The following is a 15,166-nucleotide window of genomic DNA, read 5'->3' on the forward strand; positions in this document are numbered from 1 at the left end:
CAGGGTCATTAGGCACTGTTAGCTGCATCAACTGCAGGTAGCTTCATGTACCAAGGACTCTGAGGACAGAGGACTCCTACTGAAATCCAGGGTGGGAAGGGAAGGGTCTTTTACTTACTGAGGAAAATATCATTTGGGCTTGATTGTTTGCTGAAGGACTTGAAGAGCTGAGGGGTAAAACATCTCCCCCCCCCCCCAAACATATCTGTACCCCTTAGTTTTGGTCTGACAAGGCAAACAGAGTACAGATGCCTAGAGACCCAGGAGGAGCAAATGTATAATAGAACTCTCTCCGAGAGCAGGGATAATGCCAGTCACAATCGACAACTGAAAAGAAACTTGTAACCCCAGGGGAAGTGCAAATATGTTAAGAATCAGACCAGAACTCCCCATCCCCAGTGAAGTCAGTGGGAGCTGTAGGTGCTCAGCTCCTCTTAAAAAAAAAAAAAAAATCCGGCTGTTTATTTAGATACCTAACTTTAGGCACCCACATTTTAAAACGTGAAGAGCCAGAGCAAAGAGCCCTATCATCCCTGTTTAAGGCCAGACCCTCAATTGGTGTAAATCAGCATAGTGCCATCAGCTTCAGTTGAGAGATGTCAATATACACTGTCTGAGGATCTGGCCCATAGATCTCAAAATGGCTCACCTGGCTCAGCCTGAGTGCAAATCGCTTTGAAACACATGAAAAATATTAACATTAAAAAACAAAAAAACCCTGCTTATAGCAAAGCCTAGAAGCTGTTTAGATACCACTTTAATCTCTGTCTTAAAATTGGTACTGTTAACCTAGTCTCGGCATGATGGAAATCTGAGCCATAACAGATCACAAGCTCAGATGTGTAAACACACAACCTGGTCCGCTGTAGCTCTGTTGACCTCTCAGAATCAAATTGTTTAAACATCAATATAAGAATGTGATTGATTTCCATGTCAGTTAACACAGGAGCTGTTGGGTGTGTTTATCCTGGGTGGGTATTTATTTAAATTTAAGTATTGTGACAAAGTTCCTCCTCTGCCTTGGTGGGTCCTGCACTTATTGGCAGATTTGCTCGCCTCAGAGGTTCACGGCAGCCCTCAGTTTGGCCACTTTTGTGGCTCAAATCTGCCGTTCATTCAGTTATCCTCATCTCTGGCCAGCATGGGGAAAAGGAAGAACAATCCCCGCAGTCTCTGCTGATCCACCTAGTGAATCGGGGAAACAGGCCAGAGACCCTCCCCTCTGGCAGAACCCACAGTCCACGTCAACTCCTCCAGTATCAAGTAGGGAGGATGGGGGGAAACCCAGGCCCACCTTCTACTCCAGGTTCCAGCCCAGGGCCCTGTGGACTGCAGCTGTCTACAGTGGCCCCTGTAACAGCTGGGTGACAGCTACAACTCCCTGGGCTACTTCCCCATAGCCTCCTCCCAACACCTTCTTTATTCTCACCACAGGACCTTCCACCTGATGTCTGATATTGCTTGTACTTCTCAGTCTTCCCGTAGTACGCTGCCTTGTACCTCTTGCTCCCAGCTCCTCACACGCACACCACAAACTGCCGTGAGCTCCTTTTAAACCCAGGTGCCCTGATGAGCCTGCCTGTCTTAACTGATTCTGGCAGCTTCTTGATTGGCTGCAGGGGTTATAATCAGCCTGTCTGCCTTAATTGTTTCCAGAAAGTTCCTGATTGTTCTGGAACCTTCCCTGTTATCTTACCCAGGGAAAAGGGACCTACTTAACCTGGGGCTAACATATCTGCCTTCTGTCACTCCTGTAGCCATCTGGCCTGACCCTGTCACAATATGTATTTGTAATAGTTCTTTGCTGGTCATCAGAGCTCAGAAAGGGGCTAAGGATCCATCTGTACAAATGGAGTGTGTTTCTGCTACTCCTTTCAGGGAAGTGGAAAGGGATTCTGCATGGAGAAAAAACAACTGTTCTTTTTGGCATGAGACTCAGGCCTTTTCTACGTGGGCAAGTTTCTGCGCAGTAAAGCAGCTTTCTGTGGTGTAACTCCCGGGGTGTACACACTGCCAAGCCACTCAGTGCGCAGAAACTGAGCAGTTGCAGCGCTGTAAAAAAAAAAAAAAAAAAAAAAAAAAACCCACCCCGACGAGAGGCGTAGAGCTTTCTGTGCCAGGTGCCAGTGTAGACATTCTGGTCTATTACAGCACTGCAATTGGCCTCTGGTAGGTGTCCCACAATGTTTGTTCTCACCTCTCTGGTCATCTGTTTGAACCCTGCCCTCAGGTGACCAACTGTGAGCCCCATCCCTTAAATTTCTTTAGAATGTTGAAAGTCCCCTTCCTGTTTGCTCAGTGATGCATGCAGTGGTCTCAGCACATCTTTCCAGGTGGCCATGCCTGCTCCACGCACCAGGTGATCCCCCCACTTGGAGCAACGCCGAGCTGCTGGACCTCCTCAGCATTTGGGGAGAGGAGGCTATGCAGTCCCAGCTGTGCTTCAGCCATAGGAATTATGATACCTAAGGAATTATGATACCTAAGGACAGATTTCACAATGCATGACAGAAAGGGGCCATGACTGGAACACACGCAGTGCAGGGTCAGAGTGAAGGAGCTGCGGAACGCCTACCACAAGGCATGGGAGGCAAACCGTTGCTCCAGTGCTGTGCCCATGAGCTGCCGGTTCTACAAAGAGTTGGACGTGATACTCGGTGGCGACCCCACCTCCACTGTGAAGCCCACTGTGGATACTTCGATGGCTCATGTGCCAGACAAGAGTGGACAGAGCCAGGAGGAGGAAATCTTGAATGAGGATGTGGAGGGGGAGGGGGACCCAGAGGCAGAGGACAACTCGGCGGTCAGAGATGCATGCAGCCAGGAGCTCTTTTCCACACCAGAGGCGGCTAGCCAGTCACAGCTGTTCAAGTTTGGCAAAGCGCAAACAGGAGAGAAGGCCCCTGGTAAGTGGCTTTGATTTTGGGAATCGCTGAAGCGAGTTGTTGGGAGCAGGAGGGTTGCAGAAAGCAGGCTTGTGTCGGTATGATGTGCGTACCACCATATGCCTAGTCTGAGCGGCAGAACGGGATGTTGATTGACTCCCCCACTTAATGGGAATCTGCCTCAGAGATCTCCACGAAAATCTCATGGAGATACTGGGCAATCTGCTGCAGCAGGTTCTTTGGCAGACCTGCTTTGTTTCTTACCCCATTAACAGTAACTTTCCCATGCCACTCTGCTGTCATGGGGTGGGGGTGGGGGGAGAGCATTGCTGCACACAGGTGAGCCGCATGAGGGCCAGGGCAGAAGCCACAGTCTTGGAGAAGACCCTCCCTTGATTCCATGCTCACCCTCAGCAGCAAGAGATATTCCATAATGCACACAGCCTGTGGAAAATGTGGGGACAATAATGATTATAAGGCACTATCTCCCCCGCCCCCAGTGCTGGCTCTCCCAAGAGCCATGTGCCCAGTGTACAGTACGGTCCTGGAACAATGATTTCCGCAGCCCCTGCGGTTACTGACCACTTTGGGGCTCTTGTGGCTCATGTGTGCTTGCCTGGGGTCAGCCAGTTAGTGACCGGTATGTGAATAGTGGCTGTGTTTTAAATCACTGAATCAGTGTGGTCTGCGTGTTGCAATCAATACTGCCTCTGTAAAATGTTGCATTTCGGCTTCACAGAGATGACCTTGGGAGTCCAGCCTCCCTCTTTGTTATCGCCGGCTGAAAGGCTGCGCAGAATTAGAAAGCAGCCATGAAGAACTAAAGAGGGCTTTCTGCGTGATGTCATGATGCACTCTGCGGCTGAAAAACAAGAATGGAAGGAGTTGCGGGACAGAGAGAAGACGGCCTGAAAGGAGAATGCGGGGTGCCAGAACGAAGCCAGGGAGTGGCTCTTAAATGCTATGGAGCGCCAAGCAGACATGATCCAGGCACTACTAGCACTGCAAACTGAGCAGCTCTGCACCCATCCCCACCTGCAGCTGCTGTCGCAAAACTCTTTCCCATGCGCCCCGCAGACACCGCCAACACACTTTTATCAACCTCCTGGCTCCAGTCTCTACCTGCTGCATTCCTCTCCTCCCACCTCATAGTCCAGCACTGCGGACTCCCAGTACCCACTGCACTCAACGCCCGTCCCTCTGCAGTTTATCGCTGCTGAAGTACAGTACCTGCTGCATTGTACTCCAAAGGATCCCTGGACATCTCTTTTGTGTATGTCCAGGGATCATATGCAATCTTTAACTGTCCCAAGACCCCACCTCCTCCTGAGACCCTCCCTTCCCCCATCCCCCTCAGTGCCGATGTGGTTTTTTTGTTTGTCTCTCTCCTCCGGTGGTTGTTTTTTTTTAATAAAAGAATTGTTTTGGTTTGAAAGCTGCTTTATTCCATTAATTGAAAGCAAACCGAACCCTGCAAAGCAACAAGCAATTTTCTGAAACCTTCATAGTGCATCATCTGCACCAATCACAATCACCTCCTAGCATTACAAGCACTGCACTCCCATGCATAGCAACAAATATTAGTGGCTTTCAGCTTCAAATTGCTGCCTCAAGGCATCTCTGATCCTTATGGTCCCGTGCTGTGCCCCTCTAATAGCCCTGCTCTCTGGCTGTTCAAATTCAGCCTCCAGGCGCTGAGCCTCAGCAGTCCAGCCCTGAGTGAAGCTCTCACCCTTCCTTTCACAAATACTATGGAGTGCATAGCACGTGGCTATAAGTACAGGAATATTGTCATCAGCCAGGAGCCAGATCCAGCCTCGCATATAGGCAGAGCCAGCGGGCCTTTAAATGGCCAAAAGCACACTCAACAGTCCTGCTGCACTTGCTCAGCCTGTTGAACCATTCCTTGCTGCTGTCAAGGTTCCCCATGTATGGCTTCATAAGTCCCAGCATTAAGGGGTAGGCAGGGTCTCCCAGGATCACAATGGGCATTTTGACTTCCCCTATGGTGATCTTCTGTGCCAGGAAGAAAGTCCCTGCTGGCAGTTTCCTGAACAGGCCAGTGTTCCGAAAGATGCATGAGTCATGCACCTTTCCAGACCAGCCTGCGTTAATGTCCGTGAAACACCCATGGTGATCCACAAGTGCCTAGAGAACCATAGAGAAATACCCCTTACGATTAATGTACTTGGTGACTAGGTGCTCTGGTGCCAGAAGTGGAATACGCGTGCCATCTATCACCCCTCTGCACTTAGGGAAGCCCATTTGGGCAAAGCCATCCACAATGTCATGCACGTTGCCCAGAGTCATGGTCTCTTGGAGCAGGATGTGATTAATGGCCCTGCACACTTCCGTCAACACACGTCCAACAGTCAACTTTCCCACTCCTAGCAACCAATCGGTAGCAGTCTGGAGTAGCCAGCTTCCCTGATACAATCGCCATGTGCTTCTCCAATGGCAGGACAGCTCTCATTCTCGTGTTCTTGCACTGCAGGGCTGGGGCGAGCTCATCACACAGTCCCATGAATGTGGCTTTCCTCATGCGAAAGTTCTGCAGCCCCTGCTCGTCATCCCAGACGTGCATGGCGATGTGATCCCACCACTCAGTGCTTCTTCCCTGAGCCCAAAAGCGGCGTTCCACTGTGGTCAGCACCTCTGTGAATGCCAGAAGCAATCTCATGTCGTAACGACTATGTGTGGCGAGATTGTCCAACTCCTCTTGCCTTTGTAGTTTAAGGAATAATGCCACTGCCACTCGTGATGTGTTAGTCAGAGAGAGCAGCATATTGGCAACAGTGCAGGATCCATTTCTGCAGTCCAAAGAGGCAGATCACGCAGTACACAAACCATTGTAAGATGACACCAAACACGGAAGGAAGCACAGGGATTGCTGGGATGTGAAGTAATGCCTCACAGGGCATTGGGACTGGACCCAGGATGCCCCGCGACCCCCTCCGCCTTCCCATTACTCTTAGCGGCAGAAGAGGAAGAGATGCTCTGTGGAATAGCTGCCCAGAGTGCACCACTCAAAATATCACGCTATTGCACAGGCAGCTGACAGCGTGAACACACAACAGAGGTTTCCCTTCAGCGCTGTCTGAGCAGCGGTGTAACTGCTGGCGATGTAACTCTGCCAGTGTAGACATACCCTAATTCTTCACTGTGAATGGGCACCTTATGACAAGCCTCAGCTTGTCCAAGGCTGCCAACCAGGGCTGGCCTTACCATGAGGCTAACTGAGGCGGCTGGTTCAGGTCCCAGACTGTAGAGGGGTGCCACTAGGACCCAGAGTGTTGAAAATTGTGGCTGCTGCTGGTGCATATGTATTCTCTCTGCTCGAGATGCACAGAGATGGTGGCATGCTGTGCTGGAGGAAGGAGGGCACAAGAGACCTAACAGGCAGGCAGGCGAAAAGGTGAGAGGGAATAACAGAAAGCAGCAGGAGCTGCAGGGAGAGAGAGGAGGAGGAGCCTCTTATGTACCTCTCTAGCACCCCCAGGAGCCTGGACTGATTAACACCAGCTTCTCAGGGAGCTTCCTGTTTCCTGCTGCTTCCCTGAACCCACTTGAGGAGAGCAGGCAGTCAACTGTAGTAGTAGGAGCCAGTCAGGTTGATAAGATGCTGATATCTTCCCTCACTCAGGCCCTGCTACCAGCCTGCTTATTTGTCCCCTTCAATTGAGTGTTGAGAGCCACTATAGCTGGCACAGAACAGCAGTCATGAGTGAAAGAAGAAAATGCCGCTCTGGGGCAGCATTCAGAAGAAGAAAGAAAGCAAAGGAAGCTTTTCTGTCTAAGCAGGAAAGAGCTCTCCTGAGATGCATAGACACAAATGTTCACAGTGAGCCTTCCTGCCCCAGTGAGGATGTGAGTGGTGAGGAGATGCCTGATCTTCCAGTTAGTCAGAGTGCAGGTGACCTGGCAGCTACTGCAGTATCCATATCTCCATCTCAAAGGGATGTAACCATGCACATTCCTGAAGAAAAGTGTAGATCAGAGAAGAGTGTGGTGAAGGCGAAAGAAACAGCTGCTGCTGAGTTTAGTTCCTTAAGTCTAGATGATCCAGGACTGTGGACCCACTTGAGCAGTAGCCGGAGGGACTTCCTTGTACTGCATGGGCCACAGCAAGTGAAAAACTTCATGTTCCCCAAAGACAATGAAAATAGAAGTTTCCATCCAACACATTACTGGCTTGAAATCCCCAATGGTGACAAAGTGGAGAGGCCATGGCTTACGTACTCAAAAACCCAGAATGCTGCATACTGTTTTTGTTGCAAACTCTTCCAGTCTAATGTTCCAGCCACAGTGGGTTCTACAGGAACAAAGGACTGGAAAAATCTGGCTAGAAATCTGGCATGCCATGAGAAGGCAGCAAATCACCAGAGAGCATTCCATAGGTGGAAAGAGCTTGAGATGAGATGAGGTTAGAGGCCACCACAGATGATCAGCATCAAGAGAAGATTGCATCGGAGTCTCTTTACTGGCAAAATGTTCTGAAAAGGCTCATTGCCATTGTGAGAATGCTTGCTACCCAAAACCTAGCACTGCGTGGCACTTCAGATCAGCTGTATCTGCCAAACAATGGAAACTTCCTTGAAATTGTGGAGCTGATGGCTGAGTTTGATGCTGTACTCCAGGAGCATCTAAGAAGAGTCACCACCCAAGAAATGTACACACACCACTACCTTGGAAAAACAATTCAAAATGAGATCATACAGTTACTGGCAACAAAAGTCAAACAGAAGATTGTGGCAGATCTGAAGTCAGCAAGATATTACTCTGTTATTCTGGACTGCACACCTGACATCAGCCATACGGAACAAATGACCTTAATGGTGCGTTTTGTAACAACAACAGAACCTAGTGAAAATGTCCCTGCAACGGTGACGGTCAGAGAGCATTTTCTATAATTTATTACATTGATGATACTTCAGGAGCTGGTGTCACAAATGTGCTTCTTAAAAAGCTGGAAGATACGGAAATTGCGATAGCTGACATGAGAGGTCAGGGCTACGATAATGGTGACAACATGAGAGGAAAGAACAGAGGAGTGCAGACACGGATCGGAGAGTTAAGCCCTCGAGCTTTTTTTGTCCCATGCAGTTCTCATTCACTGAACTTGGTGGTTAGTGATGCGGCGTCAGCTTCTAGTGAGGCTGCTGAATTTTTTAATGTAATTCAAAGCATCTATGTAGTTTTCTCTGCATCAGCTCATCGATGGCAAATTTTGAAGCAACATCTGGGAACATCCAGGGCCGGCTCTACCTTTTTTGCCACCCCAAGCAGCGAAGCAAAAAAAAAGCGGCCACCAAAGAATAAAAAATGACAAAGCTGCCGCCGAAGTGCGGCCGAGAAAGGGAAAAAAAACCCCACAGCTGGAGTGCTGCCCCAAGAACGGCCAAAGTGCAGCTCCTTCTGATTTGCCACCCCAGGCACTAGCATCCTTAGCTGGTGCCTAGAGCCAGCCCTGGGAACATCCTCTCTGACCCTGAAACCACTGAGTGCCACACGATGGGAAAGTTGAGTGGAGGCGATAAAACCTATCAAACACCAAATTGGGAAGATAGATGATGCCATAGTTGCTATTATGGAGGATAATGCTGTGACAGGAACTGTTCGTGGGAGAACAGTGGCAGAGGGAAATGGAATCACCAGAACATACATAACTTCACATTTCTGTGTGGCTTAGTGTTGTGGCATGTCCTACTGTTTGAAATAAATGTTGTAAGCAAGAGACTCCAAGGTGTTGACTTTGATATATCTGGAGCAATGGAACAACTGGAGAAAGCAAAGTCATACCTACAGTCTTACCAGTCAGATGAGGGATTTCAAAATGTTCTGAAGAGTGCACAGAAGTTGGCAGAGGAACTTCACACTGAAGCTCTTTTCGCACCCATTCAAGAACACAAGAGTCACCGAAGAAGGCGGCATTTTGATTATGAGGCACGGGATCATCCATAAGAGACCCCAAACAACAATTCAAAGTTGAATTCTTTAACTGGGTGCTACATTGTGCAATACAGTCAGTTTAAAGAATGGTTTCAGAGTAACAGCCGTGTTAGTCTGTATTCGTAAAAAGAAAAGGAGTACTTGTGGCACCTTAGAGACTAACCAGTTTATTTGAGCATGAGCTTTCGTGAGCTACAGCTCACTTCATCGGATGCATAGCATATCGTGGAAACTGCAGAAGACCACGATATGCTATGCATCCGATGAAGTGAGCTGTAGCTCACGAAAGCTCATGCTCATATAAACTGGTTAGTCTCTAAGGTGCCACAAGTACTCCTTTTCTTTTTAGTTTAAAGAATGTTTCATGCAGCTCAAGGAACACAGCAGTATATTTGGGATGTTGTATGATACTCCAAAACTTCTCACTATACCTGAAGAAGACCTACACCAGCAATGCAGGGCACTAGAGACAGTGTTGACACATGATGACATGCGCGATATTGATGCGAGTGATTTACGTGATGAACTGAAAGCCCTTTCCAGATACATTTCAGCAGGATCAACTCCAAAGGTTGTTCTGAAATATATGTGCACAAGTAAAATGACCACCCTTTTTCCAAATGCTTTTGTTGCTCTGCACATACTTTTAACACTTCCTGTAACAGTTGCCAGTGGAGAACGCAATTTTGCCAAGCTGAAGTTAATAAAAACACATCTACGCTCTACAATGACACAGGAGAGGCTGTTCGGTCTTGCAACCATCTCAATAGAGCATGAGCTGGCCTAGACTGTGGACCTTCAGGAAGCAGTTCAAATCTTTGCAACTAAGAAGGCACGGAAAGCACCACTTGGATTATTCAAACAGATAAAAATGCCAGTGTTTACTATGCAGACAAGAAAAGTTACATTTGTTGTTCAGGCATTTGAAAGTTAAGTGTTACTTAAAATTTTTGAACAAGGCATTTTAAGTTGTTAGTTCTCCTTTATTGGGGTAGGTAGCAGAGCAGTACCATGAGAGGAGTAGAACAGGAAGAAGGCAGAATTGAGACCTTTCAAAGTTTTGGCCCAAGCGAGGGGGCATCATTTGAGCTCCCCGCCTCAGGTGCCAAAATATTGTGGGCTGGCCCTGCTACCAATAAATTTGCCTCTGAATTCCAGGAAACCAAAGCATCTGAAATTTTGCAAGAGGTTTTGCTTTCTATACCAGGTGCTCCTGAAACAGCCTTTACAAGGCTGAGTGAGCCGGTATTCCAAACCAGTTGGATGGAAGCTGGGGAAAGGTTGTGGGCATTGGGTGGGAAGACAAAGCAATTAGGATGAGGAGCCAAATTCTGCCCTTCATTAGACCCAGATGACTCCACTTAAGTCAACACTAGGTTTACACAGCATTCAGCTTTGGCCCAATTCATTCATTTCACAGAAGCAGAAGGTACAAGTTGCACAAGCAGCTCGGGCAGTTCTTTCCTGATCTCTCTGGAAGATGTGTAGTTAGCAGGAAGGAGGGGAGATGGTGGGATAAAAGACAAGCAGCTGCTGCAGGAACGGCACCTTTTTTATAGGAGGTCATTAGGGTGATTTTAACAAAAGTATGTAAAGATTAAAGAGCTTAACAGGCACCTTGGAATGTCTGTGCAGAAGAGTGTTTTAAAGTTGTCTATAGATCACTAAGCTTTATAGTGTATGTACATTGGCCAAACCAGACAGTCTCTACGCAAAAGAATAACTGGACACAAGTCTCACATCAGGAATCATAACATTCGAAAACCAGTGGGAAAACACTTCAGTCTCTCTGGCCACTTAAAAAGATTTAAGGGTGGCAATTTTGCAACAGAAAAGCTTCAAAAACAGACTCCAGTGAGAAACTGCTGAGCTTGAATTAATATGCAAACTAGATACCATTAACTTGGGTTTGAATAGAGACTGGGAGTGGCTGGGTCATTTCCCTAAGTTAAGTATCTCACACCTTCTTGTCAACTGTCTAAATGGGCCATCTCGATTATCATGACAAAAGTTTTTTTCTCCTGCTGATACTAGCTCATCTTAACTAATTACAGGTTTCAGAGTAACAGTCGTGTTAGTCTGTATTTGCAAAAAGAAAAGGAGTACTTGTGGCACCTTAGAGACTAACCAATTTATTTGAGCATAAGCTTTCGTGAGCTACAGCTCACTTCATCGGATGCACACTGTGGAAAATACAGAAGATGTTTTTATACACACAAATCATGAAAAAATGGGTGTTTATCACTACAAAAGGTTTTCTCTCCCCCCACCCCACTCTCCTGCTGGTAATAGCTTATGTAAAGTGATCACTCTCCTTACAATTGTATGATAATCAAGGTGGGCCATTTCCAGCACAAATCCAGGTTTTCTCCCCCCCCCCACACACACTCCTGAAGGTGAGACAGCAGACTGGACTTCTACATAGAGTGCTTCTGCCGACGTGCACAGGCTGAAATTGTGGAAAAGCAGCATCACTTGCCCCACAACCTCAGCCATGCAAAACACAATGCCATCCACAGCCTCAGTAACAACTCTGACATCATAATCAAAAAGGCTGACAAAGGAGGTGCTGTTGTCATCATGAATAGGTCGGAATATGAACAAGAGGCTGCTCGGCAGCTCTCCAACACCACTTTCTACAAGCCATTACCCTCTGATCGCACTAAGAGTTACCAAAAGAAACTACAGCATTTGCTCAAGAAACTCCCTGAAAAAGCACAAGATCAAATCCGCACAGACACACCCCTGGAACCCCAACCTGGGATATTCTATCTACTACCCAAGATCCATAAACCTGGAAATTCTGGGCGCCCCATCATCTCAGGCATTGGCACCCTGACAGCAGGATTGTCTGGCTATGTAGACTCCTTCCTCAGGCCCCACGCTACCAGCACTCCCAGCTACCTTTGAGACACCATTGACTTCCTGAGGAAACTACAATCCATCGGTGATCTTCCTGATAACACCATCCTGGCCACTATGGATGTAGAAGCCCTCTACACCAACATTCCACACAAAGATGGACTACAAGCCGTCAAGAACACTATCCCTGATAATGTCATGGCTAACCTGGTGGCTGAACTTTGTGACTTTGTCCTTACCCATAACTATTTTACATTTGGGGACAATGTATACCTTAAAATCAGCGGCACTGCTATGGGTACCCACATGGCCCCACAGTATGCCAACATTTTTATGGCTGACTTAGAACGACGCTTCCTCAGCTCTCGTCCCCTAACACCCCTACTCTACGTGCGCTATATTGATGACATCTTCATCATCTGGACCCATGGAAAAGAAGCCCTTGAGGAATTCCACCATGATTTCAACAATTTCCATCCCACCATCAACCTCAGCCTGGTCCAGTCCACACAAGAGATCCACTTCCTGGACACTACAGTGCTAATAAACGATGGTCACATAAACACCACCCTGTACCGGAAACCTACTGACCGCTATTCCTACCTACATGCCTCCAGCTTTCACCCTGACCACACAGACGATCTATTGTCTACAGCCAAGCTCTGCGATACAACCGCATTTGCTCCAACCCCTCAGACAGAGACAAACACCTACAAGATCTCTATCAAGCATTCTTACAACTACAATACCCACCTGCGGAAGTGAAGAAACAGATTGATAGAGCCAGAAGAGTTCCCAGAAGTCACCTACTACAGGACAGGCCTAACAAAGAAAATAACAGAACGCCACTAGCCGTCACTTTCAGCCCCCAACTAAAACCCCTCCAACGCGTTATCAAGGATCTACAACCTATCCTGAAGGATGACCCAACACTCTCACAAATCTTGGGAGACAGGCCAGTCCTTGCCTACAGACAGCCCCCCAACCTGAAGCGAATACTCACCAGCAACCACATACCCACAACAGAACCACTAACCCAGGAACCTATCCTTGCAACAAAGCCCGTTGCCAACTGTGCCCACATATCTATTCAGGGGACACCATCACAGGGCCTAATAACATCAGCCACACTATCAGAGGCTCGTTCACCTGCACATCTACCAATGTGACATATGCCATCATGTGCCAGCAGTGCCCCTCTGCCATGTACATTGGTCAAACTGGACAGTCTCTACGTAAAAGAATAAATGGACACAAATCAGATGTCAAGAATTATAACATTCATAAACCAGTCGGAGAACACTTCAATCTCTCTGGTCACGCGATTACAGACATGAAAGTTGCGATATTACAACAGAAAAACTTCAAAACCAGACTCCAGTGAGAGACTGCTGAATTGGAATTCATTTGCAAATTGGATACAATTAACTTAGCCACTCCCAGTCTCTATTCAAGCCTAAGTCATTATGCAAGGTAACCTATTTCCCCTTGTTTTTTCCTACCTCCCCGAACCCTTCCTCAGACGTTCTTGTTAAACCCTGGATTTATGCTGGAAATGGCCCACCTTGATTATCATACACATTGTAAGGAGAGTGATCACTTTAGGTAAGCTATTACCAACAGGAGAGTGGGGCGGGTGGAGAGAAAACCTTTTGTAGTGATAAACACCCATTTTTTCATGGTTTGTGTGTATAAAAACATCTTCTGTATTTTCCACAGTATGCATCCGATGAAGTGAGCTGTAGCTCACGAAAGCTTATGCTCAAATAAATTGGTTAGTCTCTAATGTGCCACAAGTACTCCTTTTCTCTTAACTAATTAGCCTCTTACAGTTTGTATGGCAACTTCCAACTTCTCTGTATGTATGTATATATATCTCTCTCTCTCTCTCTCTTCCTACTATATGTTCCATTCTATGCATCCGACGAAGTGGGCTGTAGCCCACGAAAGCTTATGCTCTAATAAATTGGTTAATCTCTAAGGTGCCACATGGACTCCTGTTCTTTTTGCGGATACAGACTAACACGGCTGCTACTCTGAAACCTGTAAGCTTTGTAGAGTAGCTACATCTAGTGTCTGAATTGGACACTACAGTAACCAGAGAGAGAAGGTGGGTGAGGTCAAGAGGTCTTCTTCAGCTGTGTGTGGCTCAAAAGCTTGTGTCTCATTCACCAACAGAAGTTTGCCCAATAAAAGATATTACCTCACTCCCCCCCCACCCTCCGACTCTCTAATATCCTGGGACTGACATGGCTACAACTGTAATGCGTTACACTAATCAGTCAGTTGCTGATAAGGTAGCTTGCAAGTGGTGGTTTTATTTTGACAGCTAATGCCTGAAGGCAGGGTCCACTTTGCAACTCAAGATCATGGATTTTTATGTTCGTGGTTAACAATCAGGCAGAGGTAGCTGAGACATAAGAGGCTGAACAAGGAGAGGCTTTGTGATATGAAATTTCAGGCACTTCCTGGAAGTTTCAAGTGCAACGCTTCTGGGTCTGGAATGTAGAAGCACCCTCTCCTGGTACAATTATGACAGTTTTTAATATAATTATCAGATTATTTTTGTTAAGATGACTAAGCAGTGATGAGTTACAGACCACTTGCCCAGCCCATGGGAGAATGAACTCATTTAACAATTTGAGATGGAGCAGATCTACCGTCAGCCTCCAGAAATGTTCAAGGTGAGTGCACTGGAGTACTGAAATATGAATGGCAAGACAACTTTTCCTGAAATCCTGAGGTGGGGAAAAAGCACCTGGAAGAGTAAAGATTTAGGCAAATTCAGCTTTAAAGCCCTAAAAATGAAGGGTTAAATAGCACATTTATAAAGGAAATGGTTCAACTTCCATCTTAACACCAGGCTTCACTTCTCTAGGTTTTGCAGGCTGGCTTACTATACCAGGGGTGGCCAACCTGAGCCTGAGAAGGAGCCAGAATTTACCAACGTACATTGCCAGAGAGCCACAGTAATAGGTCAGCAGCTCTCCCCACACCTTTTCCCAGCGCCTCCTGCCCACCAGCAGCTGTTTTGTGGTGTGCAGGAGGCTCTGGGGGGGTGGGAGCGAGGACACTGCAGGGACGGGGTGGAATGGGGGCAGAGCAGTGAGCACCCCCCCTCCCCCCGGCACATTAGAAAGTTGGCACCTGTAGCTCCAGCACCGGAGTCGGTGCCTATACAAGGAGCCGCATATTAACTTCTGAAGAGCCGCATGTGGCTCCGGAGCCACAGGTTGGCCACCCCCGGACTATACGATCAGTTGAGCACTGTGACTGAGTCTGTTCCCCAATAATACTAGCCATCCCTTCTCAACGTACTTGAGCTGGTGTCAGAGAAACCAAATGCAAATACCACCCCCTCACACTAGCGCTCCAAGTAAGCAGCAAAGGCCCTGAACAAGATGCCATCTCTTTTCAGTTTTCATTAGAAAAAAGTTTGTAGCCATTTCAATTAACAAGAAAACCTCCGG

The sequence above is a fragment of the Chelonia mydas genome, chromosome 8, assembly GCF_015237465.2.
Source record: "Chelonia mydas isolate rCheMyd1 chromosome 8, rCheMyd1.pri.v2, whole genome shotgun sequence".
NCBI classification, from domain to species: Eukaryota; Metazoa; Chordata; order Testudines; family Cheloniidae; genus Chelonia; species Chelonia mydas.